Raw genomic sequence first — 10418 nt, forward strand, 5'->3', positions numbered from 1 at the left:
AGCTAATGCTATGTAACTATAGTTGGTACTCAAGTTATCATGCGATTCGTATCAACTAAATCTAATCTGAAGAGTATAAACACAGTAAAAGTGGTGCCCTGAGGTGGTTTACAGTGGGTGAGATCGTACAGTATCTCCTAAAACCTCTTTGGTTATGGTTGAAAGTCAGAATTCTAACTTTTGTCACTCTGCTGAGTGTTTTAGTTTTGAGTTTGTTGACCCCCTTTTCTGTTATGAAGTGTCAGTGATATTATCTGTAATTTCATTCACCCTGAGGTTTGGTTTATAGCCAAGGGGAGCAGTGATTTTGTCCACCTCCTTCACCTCATATGAAGTCAACCAAGAAATTATGCAGTGGTCTTAACTTTAAAATTTTTTCTCATCATGAGTATGTATGAGATGATTTTCCTCTTTACATTTCCCTTTTCACCTAAAAAGATTTGACTATTTGTTTATGTGAGGGGCAACAAGACAGGAGAGGACAGGAGGCATTTTTTCACAACCACAGATGGCAGAAACAGCCTTGGGAATATTTTAAACAATAGAGCTCTTTTCAGTTGTGTTGTAACTAAGAGGTGTGACATAACTCGGAAAAAAGCCATCTCACGCTTTCTGTTTTTCACTATAAGCATAACAATATCCCATTATTGTGACGGCTGTACCAAACATGCATCAAAATAACTGGTTGCAGATAAATTCAAACTGTCCTGACACTAGAGGTTTAATCTGCCTTACTTCAGAAAACAGATGAAGTGAGCATTAGTGTTGAGAGCAACAGTCAAAGGTTAAAGGGTGGACACTGGTCATCATTCAGATGAGATGACTAGTGTGTCACAGTAGATCCTAAGGCAAGAGTATTCTTTTTGAATTTTGCCAACTTGAAATGTTTAGCAATGCTTGATCTGCGCAGCATATTGAAGTCGGCAGCAGCCGGTGAATCTGAATTTGTTTGGTAAGTAGAGTTGGCAGGCAGACTCCTCTGCTTGACTGTCTGTCTAAATATGAGCCGAGCGCTTCAGGGGATGTTTCTTCTGCTCTCTCCTCCGCTTCCTTTGTCTTTCTGGGTCTCACTGTCTATATCCCCTCTCTCATCTCCCTCCCTTTCTTTAACTTTCTTGCTTTCTTTCTTCTCCTCGTGCGTTTGTTAGTTTGTTCAGTGATTCTTGATTCTTCCATTACTGTCATAGATTCTCTGTCCTCTACCCTTTCTCATTTCATCATTCCTTAATCCCTGTCTTCTGTGATGTTCATGTGATGTTTATGTGATGTTCTAACAGAGACTATTCTACAAAAAAGCATCTTTTTATATGATGACCTGCAGAAGCTTCTTGACATGGCATGTCAATCTGTGACATAGGCCTAACATAAACTTCCTGTAGTTTGGATTTATTTAGTTTGAAAATATGGAAAAGTTTAGCTCATGATTACAGTTTGGCAGCAAATCATAATCATGAGCTGAACCTTTCTGAGTGCATATGGTTCATATCAGAGTAATATATAAAATCATCTGAATTAAAGTTATTTATATAACTCAGATTTGCGTTAGGGTTCACAGTAAATGGTGTGTCTAGGGTGAGAAAGATGGTCATTTAACACATCCCCGCCGTGATCATCAGCATCATCCTTTGCCCTTTCACGTATTCACAAACATGTGGCTCCTTCACACATGACATCACTCTGATTGCACACGCATGCATAAACAACACACACAAACACACAAATGCAAACACCACCCACCAGTTTTGAGTTGAGTCAGAGCCCCTCAGGTGTGCTGATTCAGAAACCTCTCCTGCTAAATCTCTGATGGCAGCAGAAGCACTCCCTGTAGCCTGCCATGCACACGCGCGCGCGCGCACACACACACACACGCATACACACATACACATATACACATGCAAGGTCTATAGCATATGTGATGTGCCCAGATTAATCTCATACACCACCATCCTGGTGTGCATATAACCACTGGGTGACATGCACACCGGGAGGAGGCTGTGGAGGTTGCTCCTCCTCTATTTTTGATTGCAAGAGTAATTGAGCCATTACTAAATCTCAGTATCATTTCTAAAATATTGAAATTCAGATTTAAAAGCTTCAACAGCGACGCCTGCAGGGAAGGAAAGAGGGGAAAGGGCAGTCAGTTTGAAGTGTTGGTTGGGGGGCAGAGGAGGATGGACCTGCTGTCCTCCGTAGAGCAGGATTACTTCTAATTTAGCTTAGTTTGATGTACTTCATTTATTTTCATGCTAAGCTGTTATTGGCCAAATACGTAAATGTAAATAATCTCCAAATTTCATCTTCACTTCTGTACCACTGTATTGTAAGCAAGTATGACAAACTAGCATGTTAGAAAAGAAATTATAACATGCAAATTGCAAATTACTTTTAAATTTCAAAATAACATTTTATTCCCTTTTTACAGATTTACATTTCCCTTTTTATTGAGCAGTAGCTAGCTATTTGTGTTAACCAAAGCAACAGTTAGCTTGTTGTAGCAGCCTTGAGGAATGTTAAGCTTACAGAAAGAGGGGATTTGGACTTTGAGGTATGGTGGTGGCAGGATGCTGCCAGGGAGTGGATGGAGAGAGTCTGAGGCTGGTGGAGCAGCCTCAGGACTCACTGCCACAGCTGTCTGGGCTGCACCCACGTCAGCACCACAGAGGCTTGTGGTGGCCCAACGTTCTGCTGCACTCCACACACCCAGGACTTTGTCTCAGAATGGGCAACGGATGGAGGAAGTTCAAATGAGTCAAAATGATCCATTATTAGTTTGGAGGGCAGTTAAAAAAAATGCTGCAAATAACCTGGCAGAAATTAATCCTAAATAAAATGAAAAAAAAATTGAAATGAAAGAAATAAATAAGTAATTGTTGACAGTCCTCGTCATTGTCTCTGCATGTTTCCTGCGCCATTAGAGTTGAAGTCAGTGAACTCCGATCAGCTCCATTAGGGCTGGACCCTCACGCAGCTGTAGCCTGAACGCAGATGGCCCACAGCTAAGCAGACTGTCTTAAGAGACATCCAGGGACATCTTCGATGAGAGAATGCTGATATGTGGTGCAATGGGCTCCACAAATGACTGCATGGCCTGAAAAATCAGCCTAAGAAAAATTATTAATCCAAAATTAAGTGGCTGCAACATTTTGCTATATTTTATATTTAATAGGAAGATTCATTTTGTGTTCTAGGTATAATAATAATAATAATAATTTTGTAGTTGGTACAATTAGATGGTTTTATTTTTTGCTCTCTAAATTTTTTCATTTATTTTAGTGGTGCCAAATTAACAAAGCAAACTGCTTCGGTATAACAGAGCTCTGTTTTTGCAAGCTGTGTAGGACTTCATCTTCCCATCATTTCCCCCTCAGGCCACAATCATCACAAATTGCTTGCAATTTAACCTCCACAATAAATTCTCATTTCTGGCTTTCCCTTTGGTGTGCAATGAATTTATTAATTCCGTATAATTTTATATATATATATATATATATATATATATATAATTATTATTATTATTATTATTCATGCCATTGCTTTACTGGTTGATTTTTTTGTTGAACATAAGAAAGTAGAGATAAGTAGTCAACTAATGTAAAATAACACAACACTGTGGGTCAGTTTTACTCCTGTCCTTCCAAATTTTTTGAGTCACCAGCTTCCTCTGATTCACACACATGATTAAGTATGCTTGAATACATCTTCACTCTTATGTGTTAAGCACAGACACGTTGCCACACACGCACAGTTAGAATACAAATTCATGCATGAATTAAAAGACATACATAAATATCCAACACTTTGCACATATATACATTAATATGGTCCTGTCTTTGACCTAGTGCGGTGGGCAAGGTTTTCACTAAACCAGTTTGTTAATCCAGCATCTTCAATCCAACTGACTTTGGTTATCCCTGACTTTTGGCTAAAACATGTTTACGCAGATTGTCCTGTCCATAGCAGCACATTGCTCAGCTTCTGTGGTGCTCCTGGCATCTTCTCCAAAGTTTGCTAATCTGAATCTACTGTAGGTAAACTGACTATAGATGACTACCTCACACAGCCCCACATCAAGTAACCCAAACTTCACTTTAACTGTTCCTCTCTAGGGCCACCAGCAGGTCAAAATTTGGTTTATAACCCCTGCAATGATACTACCATCTGCTAGGACTGTATTTTGTTTAGTGCTAATTAGCAAATATTAGCATACCAGCATGTTCAACTAAGACGATGAATATGGTAAACATTATACCTACTAAACATCAGTGTGTTGGCATGCTGATGTTGCCATTTAGTTCAAATCAACACCTTGCCCAACAACACAATGGCTACACAGCCTGCTTATTGAAAGCTGCATATTAGTGGCACAGTATGTAACTTCTGCCGCTAGGGGTCTCTCAATCGAAACAATAACAAAAGACGGCGTGGAATCATGGGAGTTGTAGTCTTCACACAGGTTTTGCTGTAAACTCCCGGTTTGAATTTCTTAAGTGTCAGTCGTTGAGGAAGTTTTTACCTAGAGCTGAATTATCTACAGAGGTCTTGTCCTCTCCGAAATAAACAGGTGGTTATAACCGCTGAAAGCACTGAAAGCAGTTTCAGTGTTTCGCTGATGCTGTACGGCGAACTAATCTAACTTACTAACTGCTAATTTATGAATCAGACATTCTGGGGTTTGTTTGTCTTTATTTTTTTACCGGCAGCCGAATTATCAGCAGAGATGTCCTCCCCTCTGGAACAAATGAACCAGGGGATTAAAATTGGTAGAAACACCAAACAAAGCAGCATCACTTTAAAAATGTGTGATTCACCGGCGCTGTATGGCAGACACAGGACATCAGAGAATAGTTATTAGCTAAAACTGCTAATCTCACTGGTAATTTATGAACCCGATGTTCGGGAGTGTTTTACCGGCAGCCGAATTATTCCCAGAGGAGTTTTACCCTCCAAAACAAACGGTGAAGGGGATTAAAACTGGTAGAAATACAGAACAAAGCAGTGTCACTCTAAAAGTCAGTGATTTGCCAACGCTTCTCGGCGGACATGACATCTCAGAATGGCTGGAAACCGAGACGAAAATCCTTCCTCCAAAACAAAGGATTGTGGCTATTACAATGTCATCTGTTGTGCCTTATCAGTTTAAGTCAAGTCCAGTCTTGAACAAGATGATAGACCCAATCCACCTTTGCAAGCTAGCCTGGAACAGGAAAACGTGCATGCCCACTGCCAGGCAGTCAGAAGGAGGGAAATGGCAGAAATGTGGACAGAAGTGCTGCAAACAAAGTCCTTCCAGAGCCTGCAGTGGCCTTCACATGACAATATTCATAACTTGGAATACTTAAATGAAAAACCCTTTTTGATGTTTTTGTTATCTGTGGACCCTTACAGACTGAAGGAATATAAATAATCAAGGAATGGATAGACCATCGGCCTTCAGGACCACTTCAAAAGTAGGGAGTCACTACTGCTTTGCTTTCTTGCTGGTTTACAATGCTGGTAAATCTGAGTTAATTATACTTCTGTGCTGATAGTTACTGAAAAAATAACAGTATGGTTAAATTGTGCATAATTGTTTTTGTGTGTGTTGCTATGCGCTGGCACTAATGCAATTAGGTCACCAGCGACCCAGTTAAACACCACCAATAAACAAATAATAATGCATACTTAAAGATTGTGAGCCCGTGTCTCCCATTGGGCGACATAGAGTGGCAACTGTCCCATCCTTCAGAAATAATCATTTTGAAAATCCAATGTCAAACTGTGCGCGGTTTTTGAAGCAGTCCTTGAAATGCCAGGCACACAGTAAAATGTTTAGAACAGTGGAGGGGACTGTGGTGTAAATGTATTCCAGCCACTGAGTTCTTTCTGGTTCTGCCATTGGCAGAGCATACAAAGTAGATTTCTCAAGGCAACTGAGAACACAGTGTCTTTTCAGCATGGATGTAAAACTTAAAAAACACTTTTCCTGGCCTTTATTTTAAGTAGTTGTATGCTGTGCTGCTGTCAAGCTTGCAGGGAGTGTCCAGCTTGCAGGTACTTGCAGGTGAGTGGCACTGAGGGATGTACTGATGTCAGTAGGTCTGGGAGTTACGTCTTGGAACCCCCCCCCCCCCCCCCCCCCCCCCCCCACCCGCCTGCTGTTTTTACCTCTTTCAGGGGGGTCCAAGTCTTTATCCCCCCTCAATCCCCCTCGTAATTCGAACTGGGATGGCAGTGTTATTTTTGTGTAAGAGATTAAATTCCTTTGCACACAACCAGGACCATATGGGAGGCTAAGAACTTCCGGTTTGGTTTTATGCCATATAATAATATACACACAACAAACTTGTTAAAACATACACCAAAGAATCACAGATAACCAAAACAAAGATCGCAGATTCAGTATCACATGGGACAAAGGTATGCAAACATCCTGATTGTTGCTCTTCATGTCATATTGTGCTCATACACAGATGCATCCATAACCATGAACATACACAAGCAAATTCAGAAAATGCTACTGACAAGAGGCCACTTTCAATATCTTTTTAATTCACCCTTTACCCAGCAGTCTAGTACTAATTACATTTTTTGTCAAAGATGTCTTGTTAGTTGTATTTTAGCTTTTTCAGCAATGTACGGTTCACACTGTGCAGATAGACAGTTCACTGAGAATCATACTTTAGCATATTCTGTGTACTATAAGATACATAAGTCAATGCTTTTTTGCAAGTCACTGCAGAAGAGATTGTCAGCCCAGTGCCACTGATGTAAAAGTATTGTTACATTTAAGCTAGAACAGACACAAGGGGATGAGGGTATATTTAGTATATCTGATGCTCTCTCTATAAGTCATTGTACCGAGAGGAGAATCACTTCAGTGACTTTAATATAAATGTAGGCTGTGACAGAGACTAGGGAATTAGAAGACATCACCATAACTGGGGATTAATGTTATCCTGACATTATTGTAAATCTGAAATGTCCCCATCTTTCCATTTTCTCTTGTCGATGCTCTCTCTCTTTTCTGTACTCCCTTCTTCTGTTTCTCTCCTTTTTATTCAGTCCCCCAGTCGGTCCCCCCACTCCACTCCACCCCCAATTGAGATTACATTAGCAAGACCTCCTTTCTTGTCTCTCAGAGGAGAAGAGCATAATTACTGTGTCTGAGTCCCTCTGCCCTTATTGTGTTTTAAGAAACCTAATTTTCACAGCTGTGTCACCACACTTTTGTTAAATAATCAAAACAATACAGTTGCACTTTCACAAAATCTTATGAAGTTAATGTATAGAGGGGATTATAGAACAAGTGTGTGTGTGTCACATTTTAACAGCAGAGGTATATACCTGTCTTCATAATCTTTGTAATATATCTCTGAAGAATCGTCCAGAAGTAAACTCTCACATGAAAAACTAACTGTTACCTTTTCTACCCGTTTTTTTAAGAAATCCTGTGAAACTTTTTTTGAGGCCGCAACACCTGAGAGTATTTTTTCAGTCTGGTCTTTGTCTTTTTGTGGGGAATGTGCAAAAGACAGACCTGGAGACAGTGCAAGGCAGAGGGAAATGGGGCAGTAAAACCACAAACACAGTCTCTGATACAAGCCTCCTGCCTCCCTGAGACAGTGTATTATTATGGCTTCCTGATACTAACCAGCTCTCTCTGAGTCATGGTGTCTCTTATTGCTCCCACTCTGTGCTCCTTCTTTCATCTCTTATTATGGTTTCTTCTCCTCATAGATATTCTTTTCTTAGTTGCTCTCTTATCTGTCTGTTTTTATCTTGACTCTTTCCATCTCTCTCTCTCTCTCTCTCTCTCTCTCTCACACACACACACACACACACACACACAAACACACAAACACACAAAAACACAAATACACATGAAATACATTGGGTGCAGAAATATCCTCCCTAATGAGATACAACAATATCCACACATATCCACAAACACCTACACAGGGAGACACACCCACACACACACACACACACACACACACTGTATGAGACATGTTCTTAGAGTTCTACAGCTTATGATAATGTCTCTTCCAATTAGACACCTCTATCTCTGTAATGTTTTCCACAGTCCTTGCACTGTCTTTCCTCTTTAGTCGGTCCCTTGTTCTCTCTCTCTACGATTGCCTCTCTATTCAGTCTCATTCATTCTCTCTCTCTAAGCCACGCTATCAGCCTTTAACCTGTCTCTGACACAAAACAGATGTCTCTCCATCCCCTCCTTCCTCCCTCTATCTCTTCCTGCTCCTCCGCCTGTCTATCCTTTCACTTTGTCTTCACCCACCTTCAGTTCTCAGCACTGTATTTTCTGTGTCTGCCCTTTTCCCCCTGTACTCCCCTGTCTCCCAGTCGGATTTTTGTCATTTTTATGTTTCGCAGTCTACATTCTCACTCTTTCTCTGTCTTTGTTAGAAGCAAGTGTAGTGTTTCCAGATTACCAAGTGCTCAGACAAGTGCTGTTTGTCTTGCTTTGTCAGCAGCATCACTCATGAACAAAACACTCTCATTTAAATCAATGGTATTAGTTTGCCATTTAAAGTAGCTGTTGTAACTCTGGTTCTCCTCTCTTTATTCGTCTTGAGCCTTCTTTTGAGTTTGCTTTTCATTCATTGAAACGCTGACCTAGTTGATCACACATCCATATACATGATAGAATCATTTACCTTTTCTATCTGTTTCTTTGCCCCAGAGAGATCAGCACATACATCCCCTCATTACAATATATATCCATTCATCCTATGTCCATACAACCATCTGTCCATCCATCTTTCTTCCATTCACATAAATTGTTCCAGCGTGATTGTTTTCTGCTCTGTCGCATCCTCAGAGCACCCTCCTGCAGCCTCATACAAAAACAGTTTTTTTTCACATATACTAAACATACATCTGTGCATTTTATTGCTTTGTTAATCTGCCTCGTACTTGTCTCTTTACTCATGTGTTCCATTCTCTCTCTTTTTCAATCCTGTTATCCTCTGCCAATCTCTCCCATCCCGGATCACCTAAGGCAAACTCACCTGCTACAGAACAGAGAGTCTCGTTATCTCTGCCACCTGATGAGTGTGTGTTAGTGTGTAAGTGTAGGGGCGGTTGTATGTCTCTATTTGTTGCTGCACATGAAGGCTTTTGAGTGAGGAAAATGCATGCAGTGTGAATGTGCGCGTTTGTGTATGTGTGTTCCGCTTATCATCCCCAAAAAAAGAGTGGTCATCTCACAGCTGTTCGGCAATTTATGTCTATAATTACAGGGTACATGTCAAGGAAAATGATGCACTAAATCTCAAGTGTTATCCATCAGAGGATTTGTGTGTGTGTGTTTGAATGTTTTTTCAGCCCAAGGCGTTAGATTCATTTTCAAAATATGACACTTTCTTTCCTAAATCTGCGCTTCTTCAGCCATGAATCAACCCAAAAGTGCGCGTAGGCGTGTTTCTGAGAGCTCTCCCGCAACACAAGAACATTTGTTTGTTTTAATGGGCCCAGATCCCAGTGTGACACTGAATTTATTCGATCTGGTGAAAGTTTAACGGTTTCTTTTCTAAATCACTGGGTTATAACGACAATAGAAACACCCTGCTCTGCAATATTCCCAGGCACCCTTCCCTCCATAAATCCAAGGCCTCCTGTCTGCCTCATTCAATTAAGTTTATTGTGGAGGAACTTTGTTGAGGTCTTTCATGGGGCTGGGACTTCCCAAATCCACCTTAACATTACTCAGTGAGCAAAGCATCATCGTTATCACTTCTCAAAAAAACAGGCTTTCTTCATAAGAAACATGATAAACAGCCAAAAATGCCTCTTGAGCTAAGTTTTCTATAAATGATGTAAATGTTTTGGATCTATAACATCTCATTGACCTGTATATCCACGTCTTCCTTTTTATTGTGTTTATAACTGTATGTTGTTTGGGCCTATAATAGTAATTTCCTCGGTAATAGTGCAACAGGGCGTGTCACATCAACTGTTGTTTAAAATTCAGCAAATATACTAAAAATTGAATCAAGCAGCTTTTAACCAGTGAAACATTTTTTCAACACTTGTAAAGCTACACTATATAACAGTGTATTAGGTAGTTCCCACTGACATCTGACATCAAATCACAGATTTTCCCATGAGTTACTGCATGTATTGTGCAATAATGCATTAAAAGACGCTGCAAGTGGAAGGGCGTGAGAGTGCACAGTTTCATAAAAAATGTAGAAATTCCTTAAGTATGTCTTGTTTCCTTTGAATAAAATATATTTTATTTTCTTTTTTTTATAGCTTTGCTACAGTTTTAAATTTTAGCATTAAAAATAGACTTTAAAGTTTGGAGACAATTAAATAACATAGGTGAGTCTGAATTCCTCTTTGGAGCCGAAACATGACACTGATGCTCATATTAACAAATTAGTTTTGAGGGTTGAAATCTGTCAGCTCCTTTTGTC

This window comes from Trachinotus anak, unplaced genomic scaffold (genome assembly GCF_046630095.1).
Source record: "Trachinotus anak isolate AG129_WGS33_773 ecotype Australia unplaced genomic scaffold, CSIRO_AGI_Tana_v1 ptg000001l, whole genome shotgun sequence".
Taxonomy (NCBI): Eukaryota; Metazoa; Chordata; class Actinopteri; order Carangiformes; family Carangidae; genus Trachinotus; species Trachinotus anak.